This window comes from Varanus komodoensis, unplaced genomic scaffold (genome assembly GCF_004798865.1).
Source record: "Varanus komodoensis strain SLA01 unplaced genomic scaffold, ASM479886v1 scaffold3, whole genome shotgun sequence".
NCBI lineage: Eukaryota > Metazoa > Chordata > Lepidosauria > Squamata > Varanidae > Varanus > Varanus komodoensis.
The window spans coordinates 58,700,460-58,717,963 of NW_025335761.1; the positions used below are offsets into that span (position 1 = coordinate 58,700,460).

The 17,504-nt window shown below is 46.6% G+C and overlaps 1 protein-coding gene and 1 long non-coding RNA gene across 10 annotated transcripts in view; one reads left to right on the top strand and one right to left on the bottom strand.

Annotated features, from left to right (window-relative positions):
- Window positions 1–7,466, bottom strand: part of SYNE2 (spectrin repeat containing nuclear envelope protein 2) — a 289,020-nt gene extending 281,554 nt beyond the window's left edge. For 5 of the 9 annotated variants that reach the window (XM_044435616.1, XM_044435614.1, XM_044435613.1 and 2 more), the window contains exon 1: window positions 6,898–7,466. The gene's annotated coding sequence lies outside the window, so the exon portion shown is untranslated. Of the gene's footprint in view, window positions 1–1,857; window positions 2,082–6,897 lie in introns of all 9 variants that reach the window. The other 4 variants (XM_044435619.1, XM_044435612.1, XM_044435609.1 and 1 more) reach the window with 3 other exon arrangements.
- On the top strand, window positions 2,088–16,860 carry LOC123026243. Its single transcript, XR_006415263.1, has 2 exons — window positions 2,088–2,451; window positions 16,566–16,860. It is a non-coding gene; the product is annotated as an uncharacterized LOC123026243 (long non-coding RNA).
- The last annotated feature ends 644 nt before the right edge of the window (window positions 16,861–17,504 follow it).

The window sequence follows — 17,504 nt, forward strand, 5'->3', positions numbered from 1 at the left end:
CAATCTTATACACCCTTCTGGAGAGTAAATCCCATTGAATTCAGCAGGATTTGTAACTGAGTAGACATGTATAAGATTGCATGCTTACTAAACATCCCAGGGGAAACAAGTCGTTACTGATGTCAGTTTCTCAGACAAGTCGCTTTTCCATTCAATGCCTCTTTTCATGGCCGCACATTTTCAAAGGCATCTGGTTTCCTGTAAAAGATTTGGTGAATCTCCAGGTCTTGCAGCTGTTGCGTTTGTCCTGGGATGGAACTGCAGCTTGGCATTCTCCCTCTCATTCCAGTGATGTGCCTGGCTTTGACTTCAACACAGTGTACAAAAAGCAGCAGAAGGACCCCCGTCTGTGCCTTCCTCTCCTGAACCAACTTTCAGTCCGGGTTCCACCTTCTTGCTCCCAGGGTTTCCTTGCCCTAGAAGCAGAGAAACCTAGAAACATAGCAAGTCAGAAGGGGTCTCCCAGGCCATCTAGTCTGACCCCAGCTCCAGCCGGCTCCGCTCACGACATGCCCACCATGTGCACGTCCAGCCTATCCTTGAACACCCACATCGATGGGGCCTCAACGACCTCTCGTGGAAGCCCATTCCACGCCCTTGGGGTCCTGACTGTCAGGGAGTACCTCCTGGCATCCAAATTGAACCTTGGTTCCCCAGGTTTTGCTCCATTGGAACACGTCCCGTCCCCTTCCATAGGGGAAAACAGGCCTTGACACGCCCCTTGGTAGGAGTACAAAAATGGCAGCTTTTGATGCACTTCCATCTGGAAAAACTGGACTGCCATGAAAAATCAATATTATTTAGTGCTATGTGGATTCTGCATGTGTGCAGAGGAGGGGCAGTCTCCAGATGCTGCATCCAAGAAATGCAGAATCTGCCAGCAGAATAAAATAGATGAGATCACAGTGTTTGCTCCAATTTAGTGGGCATAATACTGCTTTTGCGGTTTCTTGTCTTGTCTCCTTTACAGGCAACACTGAAATGCGGCCATGCCAGATCAAACTGCAGAGTCCCTGTACTGCTCATTAAAACCTCAGGGAGAGGAACGGGGAGCCAGCAATGGAGGCCTTCTGGGGTTAAGCCCCATCACATGCTATGGGAACGTTGGGGTATTCACACTGTGGGCCCCAACTGCTTTCTCAAGCTAGGCAGAAAACGTGGTGCCGGCTGTTTTGATAGCCAGGGGCCAGAGAGCTTAAAGCACTTTGGTTGGCTAGTACCAAACAATCTTCTGCTAAAGCTGAACTGAGGGTTCAAATGCTCAGTCTTTGGCTCAGAGGGATGGGGGACCCATTTTCCCCATTTCAGGGGGGATTGCCTGAAAGGGTTTGAAGGGACCTACCTTTGGCGTTTATTTGGTGAGGCAGGAGCGCCTTTAGTAGAGGCGGTTGACATTGTTTCCTCCCAGAATGCACTGGAATTATGTGACATCCGGATGGGACAAGGTGGAGGCAGAAAGGGCAAAGTTGGCTTCGCTTGCTGGAGGCGAGGCTATTTGCAATTCATCCTGCTCCTTCCTCCCTTGCACCAGCTGACTGGCTGTGCAGGCGCAACGCAATGTTTATAGCGGAAGGTCCACCTTTTCCCTTGGCACACTTGCGAGTGCCAGGGAGCCTCCGTGGCAGCCACGGCAAAGAGAACCAGCTTCAGTCAGGAAAGGCCCCTTTCGCCTTGAACCTCGGCAGTTTTATTGAAAGATCACCCAGGACCCCTGCAGTTACTTACGACTGCATGCTACTGGGTCGTGGTTCTCACTGCCAACTACATAATCACAGCCCATCTACAGACACTTTTATAACCTGGTAGTCACATACACCCGGCGCTTTTTTTGTAAAAAAAAAGGGTGCCAGAACTCACATCGCCGCTGACAGTAAGCACACACACCAATCCCAAGCTGAGCAGCGAAGCAGCGTCCGGAGCAGCTGTCTCTCACAATCAGATAGCAGATCGCAGACACAATAACAGCCTGCAGGCACCATGTTAATGATGTTTGCTGCTGATCTGCTGCGTCAAAATCACGTCATAAAATCCATTGAAAAAAGGGTTCCGGTGTTCCGGTGAGTTCTATGACAAAAAAAGCCCTGCATACACCAATACAGAGTGTTAATCTTAGTACAATAGCATCCTGACGTCTTTAGGCATGACATGATGTTCTAAACCATGGGTCGTCAAACTAAAGCCCGTGGGCCAGATACGGCCCGCCTCAGAGCTTTTGGACTTGTTTGGAGAAAACGATCTCCAAGCAAGTAGGAAAGCTCTGAGCCGGCGCAGGCATTCTCTGAAACTGAGCAGAGAGCTGGCGCATGTGCCAAATTGTAGCAGCTCAACTGCGCGGGCGCCAGCTCCCCCCGCCCCCATTGCACACATATACAGAGTGGGAATATGGAGCAGGAAACACAAGAGAGGAAGGCAGAAGAGAGAGAGAGATGAAGACACTAAAAAGGATTGAAGGTAAGAAAAATATAACTTTTCAAATCTATTTTTAATTATGTGAGCCACGTCCCCAGGCTGCAGGCCAAGCCGTGGCCGCCTCGCTGAGCCTGGGGGTGGACAGGCTGAGGTGGAGCGGGGCCACGGCTCCCACACCTCCGCTGCGGCCTTCTCTGAGCAAGCCTCCACCGTCGAACAGCTGCCATGCTTTCCCCCACGGCAGGGAGAGGCGGGAGGCACCCCGCTCGGCCAGCCGCGGCCCTGTCCCTTGCCTCCCCTCCCCTCGGAAGCCGCCCTTATCTTCCTCCGTGCAGCCCTCTCCTGACCAGGGGAGCCGCCCCCGCTCTCCTCCCCGGCCTCCTGCTCCCTTGGAAGCAGGGCAGTGGTGAGGACTGTAAGTCCCATCATGCCCAACCAGCATGGCCAATGGAAATTGTAGTCCAACTCATCTGGACAGTACCAGTTTTGGCAAGGTTGCAGTTAAAATATGGTAGTCATTAGCGCTGCATCCAAATACAGCCATTGTATATTGTGGGAATTGTTCTGGGCTGACTTGCTTCAAATACTAAGAGTGGCATTAATAGTATTTATCCTTAGTATTTTTGCTTTATTCTTTGTGAATGCCAGTTGCAGTCATCAGCTGCATTATGCAAAATCCTATATCTAGTGCCTTGGTTGTGTTGTAGCTCTGTCCCTTGAATATGGACATGCTCTCCCCCACCTCCACTGGGGCAGCCCGAGGAAACGGGGCAATTTTTTTAAAATTTTTAAATTATTTTTAAATTTTATTTTGATTTTAATTAATTTTAATGTGCAGTGTGCATAGGAATTCCTTCATATTCTTTTCAAACTATAGTCTGCCCCACCACACACCCCAACAGTCTGAGGGACAGTGAACTGGCCCCCAGTTTAGAAAGTTTGAGGACCCCTGCTCTAAACTGATACTGGTAACAATAGTATGGAAAACATTACTGATTGCTGTATGGACCTGTCAACTGAGTAGACCTCTTTGCAGTTTGGATCCTGTTTAAACATGCAAATGTGTCTGATGGAGGAACCATTCAGGAAACCTGGTTTGACAGCTACACTCACTGGGTGCTTGCCTCTGTGGGACTAGATGCTCCAGTGAGTCCGTTCAGAAACAAATGGACACCATTGGTTCAGTTTTTCTGCAGCTGATGAGAACATCAGTGAGTATTTCCTCACTATTAGTGTTAGCCTCCAGCAGCTTCTCAGTCCAGCTAAGAATGCCATCTTCTTAAGGCAACAGCAATGCTAAACAGTAACCTGGCTTAGAATTCTGCTGCTTTCTGAGAAAGGGGTGCAGGTTTGATTTTATAACGTGAAGGCACATAAAAGCAACCATTTTCTGCCAGAATTTCTCTGAATTTTCCCAACACAAGCTTGATCCAAAAAGCCTGCCTGGAAGACCATCCAGTATAATACACCACGAGCCCTTGTTCTTAAAGGCTCAGAAGCAGCTATGAATTAGGGAGCCCCAAATTTCAATTTTGACTTTGCTGCAAGCGCATTAGGTGGTCTTAGTCAAAACCATTACATTTCAGCTCCATAGCAGTTCCCCCAAGGTACTATGAATAACAGGAAATGAACGTGCAACAAATCAAATTATCCATTAATATTAAGGCTGGAGTGTTTGAATTATTAATTGGTTAGATCAGCTGGGGAAAAGTTGGCTAAAAGAGTGATCTGATTAAGCAGGCTGCATTTTTTAAAAGAATGCTTTAGAAATACAGGCGTGCCAAAAATGTATACACATTTTAAGGGATGTTATCTATGTATTACTTTTCAAAGCTGAATTGAATTACGGTAGTAAAGTGTCATATGACGTTCACTCAAAAGAGGGTGTTAATCAAATGAACGTTAGTGTCACCATGCACCCGTTTTTAATACACTTTTTTCCTTTCTTAAAATGTGTATACATTTTTGGCACCCTCTGGATATATTATTTTATATGCCAGTGCTTATAAAAACTACAGGTGGAAAGCACCATCTCAAGAGAGGCTTTCTACTCTGTCACACACGGAGACATTTCTTCTAAGATGTTGCTAGCTACAGCACATGGTCCATGCTGTCCAGTTGTCTCTGACTTCTGGCAACCCTATGAAGGAGCACCCTCCAAAATGCCCCGTCCTTGACAGCCTGCTCAGCTCTTGCAATCGCGAGGCTGTGGCTTCCTGGATGGAATCGATCCATCTCCTAGTTGGCCTTCCTTTTTTCTTCTGCCTTCCGCTGTCCCCCGCATGATGGCCTTCTCCAGGGAGTCTCGCCTTCTTGGGACGTGCCCAAAGTATAACAACTTCAGTTCCAACATTTCTGCATCCAGGTAATGTTTTATCTGGATTCAATTGCGCACCCACGTGCATCACATTTAAAAGAAAGGATGCTTCGTGCTCTGGCAATGCTGTTTTTCCCCAAATCTTGCTCGAACCCGGGTTGCAGAACTTCAGGCTTGGGAACCAAATCCAGTTCTGTGTGGAACCTGGTCTGGCCCGTTGGGATCCTCCGGAAAGTCATGCCCTTTTCTCCCAAGGGGCTTTTCCAGCTTTCATGACATCTCCCCTCCTCCATGTGTTGATTATTTATTTGGTTTCCATACCACCCCTTTGCCTTGCCTGAGGCTGAGTCACTGGGAGGAGGAGATGCATGCCAGAACATCGCGGCCCCTTTGTCCCCTTGCCCTGTCCCTTTGGCCTTCAGACTTGCCCACCTCTGGAATGCAGCTCTTGGGAGCTTTTCCAAAAGGGAGTTTGGTGCCCAGCGGCAAGAAGTTCTGGATTCCTGAGCTGAACACCAGAAGAAGCATCTTGAAAGTGAGATCGTCTCGGCAATGGAACCAGAGACCTAGATTGATGGTGGGCTTTCCATGGCTGGAAGACTTCAAGATGGTCTGGCATCTTGTTCAGAGTGCTCTAGCTCTCAACTTCCCACATTCAGAAGGGGGTTGGACTAGATCTTGTGCAGAGCCTCCATCCAGTGATAAATAGCTGGCAAACCCAGCTAGTACATAAAATTCCAGCTGCTCTGAAGTTTTGTTTCCCAGGCAGGCCTCTCCTAGTCACCAGGAAGCAGCTGCTTCAAGGCTGGCTCCAGATTTTTGAGGATGCTTCAGCAAGACTGCCACCATGGAACTGCCCCACCAGGGAGTCAGCTTCTCTCCTCCAGGGGGACAGCCACTTTCGCTCTTCTCAGCATGGCTCCCGCTGGTGCACATGACAAACGCACAGGCAGTGAGTGAGTCCACAGCGGTACCTCTAGCTCCTTCTCACCACCACCATGGTCTGGGTCAGAAGGAGAGGCAGGTGAACAAGCAGGTTTATTTGTTTATGAATTAATTGATTGCATTTTTATACTGCCCCACAGACCTGCAGGGCTCTTGGTGTGGCAAACGAGTAAGGAGCAAGTTAAAAACATATAACAGTAAAATATACAACAGAACTTGGCAGGACTCAGAGATTCTCAATACACACACACACAAAGCCTGGGACCTGAACAGGCACCGAACAAAGGCCACTTACCTGGGCACCCTTAAGCAGACCGTGCAAGCTGGAGGGTTGTGATGGTGAGGAGAAGGAATAAGCTCAGGGATGTGTCTTTGCATGTGTGTTTTTGCAATATATAACAAATACAATCTCATTATTAATATCCACAATGATACAGTTAATATACTCAGTTCTTAACTAGCCTATGAAAACCTACTAGACCAGAAATCAAGGTGATCCAGTGGAGGTCCATCCACTCCATCCAACCTTCAGAAATACATCAAGAAGGGGTACCAGATTCCAATAAAATCATTTCTATTTCCCCTCTAGCCAAACAAAAACGGCTGGTGAGCTTTTCCATCCACACCACTGACTGTATCCTATCTAGGTATTTTCTAAAAGGGAGCCCTTGGGAATCTTTCCAAAACCTTGCAGTGTGGGCTCTCCCAGCTCCCAGAAGTATTGCCAACAGTTTTTTACAATTCATTCTTCATTTTCCCCAGTAAACAATGACAAAGGTTCTTAATGTTTGTCATATGAGCTTATTCAACTATTCTATTACTTCATGCCAATAGGCTTTGATTTTGGGATAAAATAGCCACATATGTTCAAGTGAACCCTTTGAACCACAGTTTCTCCAGCACATACTGGTCACTGGTTATTAATTGTATGTAATTTTATAGGGCATAAATGCCATCTATGAACTGTCTTTAAACCCGTTTCTTTGGATCTACCTTCTACTGAGTTGTAGAGTTCTGAGGACCATATTCTAGCCCATGACTCATCTGATATAGTCATATTTATTATTTTTCCCCAAGTCATCTTAGTTGAGGAGAAAGACTAAACCCAGAGGTGGTTGCCCGTGAACCCCTGGTGGGGTGTTGGTCCTTAGCAGGTACCCGACCATGCCTCCCTTGATGCCCATCCTGAACTCCCTGCCAAGTCTGGCTTGTGGCCTTTTCTGCACCTGTTCCAGTTGAAGGCTTGTCTTCTCTCTCTCACTTTGCCTCTTTGTCCTTCTTCCTTATTTCGCTCCAGTTCTTTCCCACAGATCTGTGTCACTCTTGCCAGCTGCCACCAACACAGTCCTCGGACATAACTTAGTCCTGGCCATCCAGTCCAACGCTCTCTGCATGACAGCCCCTTAATTTAGTGGCTTGCCTCATTTTCACCATCCGTCATGAAGTATTAATTCCATCAACATTGATCTGCCGTCGTGTGCTTCCTTTTTAACATTGTCCTTCTCAAACAAGAGGGAGAGGAAATCTGGCAAGTGGTTACAGCAAACTGTGACCTCACATTCTGGAATGTTTTGTGGGATATATTTAGCAAATGGTCATCTGCCCCTTCGCATAGCAACAACTTTGATATTTTAAGACTGGTTTCATCTTCTACAGCATTGAAGAATCTCTCATGGGGGCAAACATTTGTGCTCTGCCACACCACCAAAGAGGATTTTAAGGAATGCAAATAGTTTTTGTTTTCTTTGTCAATAAATAAAATAAACAGACATTTTTAAATTGTTTTTATCTCGTTGCATAAGTACCCTTGAATACTTATGTCCTGTATAGTGCCTAGAATCTGTTTTGGATTAAGGGAGGTTGAGGGATTTTAAAAAGGAATGAAAACAGAATTTAGATATACTGATCTGTCATCTTTAAGGTGTAACACTCAAGACTGGGGTGAATAAAGGGTACAGTTAGGGTCTGTCGGGGCACCTCAATAGCAGCCGTGAGACAGGATACCCGGGTTCAGTCAGGAAAGTCCCCTTTCACCTTGAACCTCAGCTGTTTATTGAAAGATCACCCAGGCCCCCTGCCGTTACTTACGGCAGCATGCTACCAGGTAGTGGATCTCACCACCAACTACAAGCTTTTAGAACATGCACAGAGTGTTTTATAGATTCTGAGTCACATGGGCCCAGCAGCTGGGCAGTGGATGACAAAATAAGGGGAACACAGTCAGAAGAAGGTGAGAGGTCTGCAGAGGGGGCTCAGTACAGTGCCACTGATTACAGGAGATTGTGTAACAATCGGGAGTCATTGCCAGCCAGTATTTTGAGTTTGGTCAAGCTAATTAGGGTGATTGCAATGCTGTTAACCCAGCACCCTCATCAGTTCTTAATGATCAGCAAAAAGAATAGCCCTGGCAGCTTCTCAGGCAAGTTCCCATTTCTTAAAGCAACAGCAAATTCTAAACAGTAACCTGGCTTGGAATTCTGTTGCTTTCTGAGGAAGGGGTGCATTTCATAACACAAAGGCACATATAAGCTACCTTTTTCTACCAGGATTTATCTGGATTTTCCCAACAGGTCTGTGTGAACACAGTGACAAGAAAATACAGACCCTTGAGGGAAAACATGAATTTTTGTAAACTGCCATGCATCAGAAAAGATTTATTGTATAAGTATGGTCTGAAGGCACTTAAGGCACCCACCATGTAGCTTAAGCAAGTCTGGGGCTAGTCAGAGCTTGGAGGGGAGACCACCTGGAAATCGCATGTAGCTATTTCGAGCTCCACTATGGGAGAAAGGTGGGATATTTATTCATTTATTTTTTGATTTATATCCTGCCTTTTGCCTACAAAGGGCTCAAGGCAGCTTACATCATCTCTCCTCCTCCATCTTATCCCCACAAGAACAACCCTGTGAGGTAGGCTGGGCTGAGAGTCTGTGACTGGCCCAAAGTCACCCAGTTGGCTCCATGGCTGAGCGGGGACTAGAACCCAGATCGCCTGAGTCCCAGTCCCGTGCTCTTAACCACTACACCACACTGGGATATAAAAATGTTAAGTTAACAATATGGAGCACTGGGGACTCCTCTCTTGGTGCCTGTCCAGTTCCCTGCACCTCCTGATGCATATTTCTTAAAATAGTTTTTAAAAGTTGAGAAAGTCTGCCATCATCCTGATTTGGATTGTCATGAATAGGTTTCTTCTTTGTAACTCTGAATCTACCTCTGCCTTGCACATAAGATTATGGGGCAGGCAAGCAAGGGTCTGATCCTATGCAGGTTTCAGTAGGAAAAGAGTCCTGCAACTCCCAGCATGCCCCAGCCCACATGTCATGGTAAGGCATGCTGGGATAGTAGGATGCCATAATATACACAGGATGGTGCTCTTACTTTAGTATTACCAGTTGCCTTCTGGGAAATTAGGTTTTTGTGCCTGGTGACGCCCATGACGGAAACCATTTTATGAACAAACAAGCCTCATCCATGGGGGCAGCCATTTTGTGAAAGTACCCACATCACATTTTTAGCATGTCAGCTGTGCCCACTGACTTAAAGGGCTGGGCCATAGGCAGCCCTAGAATAAAGAGCTGGGTAGGAGGGGGCACAGGACCCTTGGTTGGGCCCCAGTCCTGTTCAGCACCCCAAATGTGGACTGCATTAGCCAATGCTCAGACACAAAGTACCAGTCAAAATGGAAACCCTCCTTCTGAAAGTGGCACTTACTGGAGCCACGTTGGGAACAAAGTGACAACCATGGACAGTAGGGGTGGGAGGGAAATTCAGTACAAATATGGGACCGTTTTGTTTTTTGCTTTATACCATGGGAGCTGGTAAAATCAGATCCTTCAATGAATCACCTCTCCCAAATCTGGTGGCTGGAGCTAAACATTTTAGAGGCAAGGAGAACCGGGCATTCTGCAAAAGTGGCAGCGACATCTACTGGCCAAACTGTTAAGCTTGCACAACGTGTTTAAAATGCGATCCTGCAAGGGCAAAGCTTGGAGGACTTTCCTGAAATTTAATGAGGGTCTGAGGGGATTTTTTTTCCTAGCAGGAAACACGATGTGAACATGTTGCTATTATTCTCAAAAGAATATTCAAAGTCACAATGGAAACCCATTTCTGAGGTTTGTGAAAACAGACTTTTCCCTTATTTTTTTAAATATATATTCCACAAAACCAGGCCTTTTCCAAGAGAAGCCATTGTTTATGTGACAGGAACTGTCCCACACACAGCTGGAGTCAACAGAACATGTTATTATTATCTTAAATAGCATTGTTTGCAATGGAGGTTAAGCATAACTGTTTTGAAACAAGGCGTTTATTAATTTGTGGAACAGCCTTATGGTCCTTAGAAATTGTATGAGGACACATTGGATATTTCAGACTCCCAGATCTGAGGTTGGAAGCAGAGCTCCAACCTTTGAGAAATGAAATGTTACTGTTACTAAGTGGCAAGGTGAAAACCAAAGAAAGGGTGAAATACACAGTGCTTTTTTTGTAACAAACAAACAAACAAACAAACGGTGCTGGAACTCACGTCTTGGGGTCACACTTTTACACTAAAAAAGATTTTCAATTCACCAACTTTTTTTGAAATAAAGAATTTATTTACCTTTTGCACTTAGCCAGTCACTCTGCACACACACAAACATAATGGTCGCTGCCGGCAGTAAGCACTCAGTGCGCAACCACACGACCGATCCCAAGCCGAGCAGCATCCCAAGCCGAGCAGCACCCTCACAATCAGCCCGCAGGCACCATTTTAATGATTTTTGCCGCCGACCTGCTATGCCCAACAGGGCAATTCACAAGCACTTGGAAAAATCCGTCAAAAAAAGGTGCTGGAATGCTGTTCCGGTGCGTTTTATGACAAAAAAAAAAGCCCTGGAAATACAGGGCTAGGGTAGGATCATTGAAGTCTCTTAAGGCCAAAAGGCCTGAGGATAGAATCATGTAAATAGTTGTACTAAAAGTAATAGTGCTTCTTACATCAAAGTCCTGAAAAATACCAGAGAGGGTAAAAATTGAGGGGGGGGGCAGTGGTAAAACTGTCACCTTCAGTGGAAGAGAGCAGGAAATTGATTACCTTTTACAACCGGCCGTAATGAGCCTGGAGGAAGGCCTGTTCGTCCAATCTCATCCTCCCACAAGATTTAAGAAGCAAGTTGGCATCAAGGAAGAATCTACAAGGCCACTCCGGCCTGTTGAACTTTTAAAAGGTACTGCACATGCTTAATAGGTTCATGAATAGTAACTGACACACCTCTCACAGGTAACGGGCTCATTAGCATGAACATGGGATGTATGAGCGGGAGGGGGAACATATCAAGGAGTAGTATGATGTAGGTGGACGGAGAAGATTGTAACTTCTTAGTAACCCAGCCAATGGGAGGAAAGAGGAAGGGTCTGCGAGCCGGGAAAAGGGAATAAAAAGCAATGTCTTGTGTGCAAACAGCGCGCTGCCTGTGTGGTGGGCGCCCGCTCTTGCAAGAACGAATTAAACTGTACTGCTTGGTACTTTGCCTTCGTATCGTCACTACTGGGATTTCCTCCTTACAAGCCTCAGAGCTGAGAATCCAGTTTCCAATCCCCGCAGCCTTTGCGTTTAGAGCTGGTTTGGAAAGAAATGCACCAGCTGCCTCTTGGTGGTGGGAAAGCCAGTCTTCGGGAGGGCCAAAAGAGAAAATAGCATGGCTGGCTGGGGAATCCGGGGAGCTGCAGGACGTGTTTTCTACCTAGAAATGCATGGGGCTGCATCCTACATGTCTCGATGCATGTTTGTGTGAGAGAGGATTCCCTCTAGGCAGCCCTATATACTAATGCAGGTGTGAGGTCCGCCTGGCGCCGTCGTTATTTGTTTTTCGGTGCCAGGCGAAGACCTTTTTATTTAAGCGGCATTTTAATTGTTAATATTATTGATTTTATCTGGCCAGGGCGGCTTATTTTATATTGGTATTTTTGTATTTTTAACTTAATGTTTATATTTTTTAATTTAATGTTATAATCATTTTTTAACTTATTGTTGTAAGCCGCCCCGAGGCTTCGGCGAATGGGGCGGGATAAAAGTGTTTAAATAAATAAATAAATAAATAAATAAAGCTCTCCTTCCCATCCATCCTTATATCCCTGTTTGCCACTGCGGCCACATTTCTGATATGTCCGAGGGGAAAAACCTCCTATGCCTGTCCCACGTAAAAATAAGAATCTAACAGTGTCCAGGCAGGGCCGCCTTAACCGCATTATGGGCCCCGGGCAAAGCAGTGTACCGGGGCCCCTGCGACAACTACAACTACTGTTAATTTGGGAAGTTTCCCCATTTTCCAAGGGTTGACATACACAGGTTAGTATGGGGCCCACGGGCAAGTGCCCATCAGGCCCATGCATGAAGACGGCCGTGTGTCCAGGTTCACATTTTAAACTGCAGCACCATCAGGACTGCAAGAACAAACGGGAGTTTGCTTCTGCTGCCTTGATGCTAAATACATTCACTCAGGAATAAGCACTATGCTGCTTTGGAAATGAATGCTGCAGGTGCCAATAAAACGAGCACTCTCACAAGCCAATCTGGATAGCTGCAAACTGCCCAGAGAGCTTTGGCTATTGGACAGTATAGAAGATAAATGAAGAAATAACAAATTAATGATAATACGCTTTAAAAATAAGAAGAGAGGGTGCTGTGTCGGCCCCAGAGGGCCTTGGCATGGGCATCCGGCTCCCACGCCCTGCTCCTCTGATACCTTCAACCTCGTCCCTGGCTCTGTGACGTCCTTCCCAGAGCCCCGCAGCTACACATGGGTCCCTGTAGAGGGAAGCAGCAGACAGCCCACTACCCCATGGGGGATGTGTCTTCCTTTAAAGGGGACAGTCCGCAGTTTGAAGGCACCCTATCCAATTCCATCGTAAAGATAAAGAACCGTCAGAAGAAACAGTATTGCCCATCAAGAGCCCCTGGACAGCAAGGAACGCAGAGAGGAGATACACTGCGTTTATCCTGAAATTATATGTACATATTTTGGTATGTTTGTACTTTCCAAACGTGCACCTACACACTCAGCCTTAAATACCCATTCACGCCAATTTGTACACATTGGCACACACCCTGTTCATAGATGTTTATACACACTCAAAACACCACCATGTTGATCACCTGGTCAGCAAGCCCCTCCTGACCAACGACTGTATTCAAGAAATATCTTTTGGTGTTAAGTAGACAAACGATTAGGGAAACGGTCATCTCCTCCCTTGAGGGCCGTAACATGCGCATGCACAAACCTCTCGCTTTTTCCACCAGAGGGCTTTGCAGCACGCGGACGTGTCCTGTTTGCAGGGTTGCTGGCAGTGCTGTACAATCTTGCAATCAGCTGCTCATCAGATAAGCAGGCGAAATGTGTGCAGAGTGCAGAACGTGTGACCAATCCGCTTGAAGACGGGATATTTGTGCCTTCGAGGCTCTAAAAGGGGGATCTTTGCAGTAAACGGAGCATTTTAGTCCGCTTGTCATGGCATTTTATCCCAGAGGGGGAAGAGATGTAGTGCTGCGGAATCATGCCTTGTCCGGGGAAATACCAAGAGGAGGTCTAAGGGAGCAATTTAGCACATTGTGACATCCTGCCCAGGCAATAAACCAAGATGGGGTGGTTGTTGGGCAAACAATCCATGGCTAGCCCAACAGATGATCACCATAGGTTGTTCACCTTCCTTCCTCCTCTTCTTTCACCCTCTATGCTCCCAAAGATATCCCAGGGGACTTTGAGGAAGGAATGACTGGTCTGTTCACCATCCCCACCCCTGGAGACTCCCTGGAGAAACATAGTGAGTCAGAAGGGGTCTCCTAGGCCATCTAGTCTGACCCCTGGCTCCAGCTGGCTCCATCATGCTCAGGAAAGTCAAAGGCAGAAGAAGAGGAAGACCAAATAAGAGGTGGGTTGACTCCAAGAAGGAAGCCACCGCCTGGGCTTTAGAAAAGCTAAGCAGGTCTGTCATGGGCAGGACATTCTGGGGCGGAGGGGTGTTCATTTAGAGGATCACTATAACTCAGAGGCAACTTGACCATGCATAGCAACAACCCTTCACCACGATCGTTAGACCTTTTTCACTCACCCAGGATTTTGTCCCTTTGGAGAGATCACAATCCCTGGAAAACAACTAATGTCTCCCTTTTCTGGAATAGCTGGAGACTCAGAAGAACGTGCAAAACACAAAGGGGCAAGGAGAGCTACCAATTCAACCCTTAAAAACAGGAGACTTGCATTGCTAAGATTAAGATATTGTGTGTGTGTCCTCAGTGTTTGCACCTTCTCTGGCTACTTTCCCCCTTTTATCAGTGCTTTCTAACGGACAACTTGGCAACAGGATCCTGGTGACTGTGCGCAGATGAGTACGGATGCAGCCCCGGCTTGTCAGTTTCCTCTTCTGCTACCTGCTGCTCTTTACGGCTCCCTTTGATGGATGAAAGAGACAGGAAAAGTGACCGGGAAAGACTGCATATGTGGGACAGTTGTAGGAGTGCTCCTGTGAAAGACTGGTGTGGGACATACCTGGCTGGCCAGCATTAAACCCAGCAGGCTGGCCACATCGCCAGGTATCTCAGTGAAACTGGAGTGAGGCCACGCAGACAGGGGCTGAGCGATTCCTCACCAGGGCTCGGAGCCCCAGTCTCCCGGTTGAGCCCAGGAACCACCTGGATTCAAATGAACCAATTAGCATCCACGGCAGGAATTTCGAACCAATGAACCTCCATCCTCACCACCTGGTCAGGAAGGGTATAAAAGGGTGTGCTCTGAGTCGATTGCCCTTTTACTGGTGATCGCACTATTCTCGAGAATAAAGTTCATGCTTCCCTCTCATTTTTGTTGTGTTTGATTAGGCTAGTGAGCGAAGACCAGCCCCCTTGTGTCTTTCACTGACAATATTTATTTATTTATTTATTTATTTATTTATCAAAACATTTTTATGCCGCCCCATTCGCCGAAGCCTCGGGACGGCTTACAACAATAAATTAAAATAACATTTTAAAATATATACATTAAAATACAAATATATAATATAAAACATACAATATAAAACAAGCCGCCCTGGCCAAATAAAATTCAATAATATTAACATTTAAAATACTGCTTAAATAAAAAGGTCTTCGCCTGGCGCCGAAAGACAAATACATATTTAAATAGCAATAATTTTAATAAACGAGAGGCACATTTGCATAATGTTCAGGGACTGAAAAAAACAATACAACCCCGATTGTGTTGAGACATGAAACAGCTCTGCCTGTGTTAAAACAGCTCCTCAATGTGATGACGAGATTCCACAGCACTACATAACCCCTTGGGAATTTTTTTTTAATGGGAATGAGGGCTGGACTGGATGGTCTTTTAGGGTCCCTTCTAACTCTGTAGTTCAATGGTTGTAAGATTGACAGGAAGGGTTAATAGAGCAATTAGGATAGGGGGCTGAATGATCTTAATGGCCCTGGGAAATAGTTCTGCTGACTTACGGGTGATGGGAGTTGTAGTCCCTTGAAGGGCACCAGATAGGTGGCTGCAGTGCAGGGTGGACAGCCTGTAACTCTTACGCAGCCCAGGGGAGTCTGGCCAACTTTTCCCTGCTGCTCAGGTCCACGAAATCCATCAGGGTGGCTGCAGTCTGCTAGGCTTACCTTCCCACTTCCTCTGTGATGCACTGGCTCAACACAACTAGCTCTTCCTGCGCATTTCCCAACTAGGATCCCACGTTCCAGCTGCTATCCACCCCATAGAGAAGAACATAACAGGTTTCTGTAAGATAGCTGGATTTTCCCCCCTACAGAGCAAATAACAGCTTTGGGGAGGGGCAAGGTTTTATCTGGGAAAACACGGCAGAGGAAAGATTAAAAACAACCTTATGTCTTATTTGGTCTCCTGAGACCAGAATGATATTTGTTCCTTTAGCTTGTAGTCCAGCGTCACTATCTTGTAAGATAACGGCATTTGCAGTCTTCAACTTAATTACTGCATCAGAGTCAAACCTTCATTTCTTTGGCCTTGTCCCCTTCTTACCTGTTGATTCTTTTATCATGATATAGCGAGATCTCACTGCTCTGTCCCAGGTCTTCTTTTTCTTGGAAGATTCTGCACCTTCACCCCTGCTGCCCCCTATGCAGCCCATCCAGTGGCAACTTTCGAACTGTAGGGCTTGGAATACTTGTCATAGCTTCACCCTGCAAAAAGACTCCAAGGATTCAGGCACTTGAGTTGAGTCATATCCACAACCACTTCTGGCAGTTTTCATCATCACCAGGAGCTGCTTTTTAATCAAGCTTAATTGCCCGTTAAGATACCCCAAATCACTGTTCACAGAACATTATTTTCCTACCTGGTCCCTAAGATCTTCTACAGAGGTCCTTCTCCAAGAACCACCCCTTGAAGAAGTAAGTGGGGGAGACATTCAGGAAAAGGGCCTTCTCAGTGGTTGCCCCCATCTCTGGAACATGCTCTCCAATCCATAAAAAACAGAGAAGAAAATGACCCAAGAACCAGAAAACCAGAAAAGTAAGTCTGTGGCCTCGGAAAAGAGGGCTATTTTAACCTGTCACTGAAGAAATGACAGATTTGGCACCAACTGGGATGCAGTGGGGAGGTTGTTCTAGAGATGTGGGGCCACCACAAAGAAGGCCCACCCCTTTGTGGCCACCCTCAAGAGCTGGCATTCAAAGGAAGACTCCAGAGTTTGTGTCAAAACCTTTCCTGCCTTATCTCCGCATGGACTACAGACCTATTGAAAGTCTCTCCCCACTGTGCAGCCTGGCTCTGAACACAGAGATGATCTGGACTGGGGAGAAAAAGAGAAAAAGTGCTTCGGGTGGGAATCCATCTCCTCTCATTATGCATTGGAATGATTTCCTTATTGCATTTTTATCCCCCAGAGAGCTCAGGGTGTTGCAAATCATGGCTTCCCCTGACTTTCCCCGCACAACAATCCAGCGAGGTAGCAGAGGTCCAGAGAACGCGACGGTCTCACCATCACCTACCGATGGCGGAGTTGTAGCGATTGGGCCCAACACTTCTGCAGAAGTGCTGCAAGAAGATATCGGGATTGATTGATTGATTTGTAATTGAGCAATACAACACCAACCAGACTGCACCGTTGGAAAAGAAGCAAAGAGAAAAAGGGAAAGCGTTTGCATTTAAGAAAATAAAAGCTCTATAGCAGTGGTTGCATGTGTTTGGCTGATCCCTGTCTACTGACTTATAACATATTAGTATGTTCTCTTACAGGAATTAATCCTGAGTTAGACGAGGAGCAGGAGGAAAGTGGAGGTGTGGAGATGCCAGCGGGGTGGGAGTGGAGATCAGGGAGAACCGGAGAGGGGCAGGAGGAGAAAATCTTGCTGATGTTTTATCTTTTGGAGGACAGCCAGGCTGGGAGCTCTGAACCAGCAGGAATGCAGGCTGCTTATGCAGAGGGGAAGGAGCTGGGAACACGCAGCCCAGGAGTTAGGCATCAGAAGAACAGGGAGGTGCAGCAGAGAGGCGTAAAGGGCTCAGAGAAAGCATCATCTTGCCATCAGAGACAACCAGTCTGGGCAGGTTTTGTGTAACACAGAACTGGGTTTGCATGAAAGGACAGGAAACAGTGGCTTTTTTCGACTGTTGTTTCCTTGTTGGGCTGTCCAAACTCAGTAGAGATGAGCGACCACTCTGACTTACCATGGTCATCAACCACGGTAAGATCCAGTAGTCTGATCTAGGTTTTCTCCCTGGCTTCAAAACAAGTGAGCCAGTCCCCATGGTGGCCGCTTTTGCTAAGCTGCAAGCCTGAGAGTGCCGAAGTTGTCTCCTCTTTTGTCCCCGCTCCTGCCCCA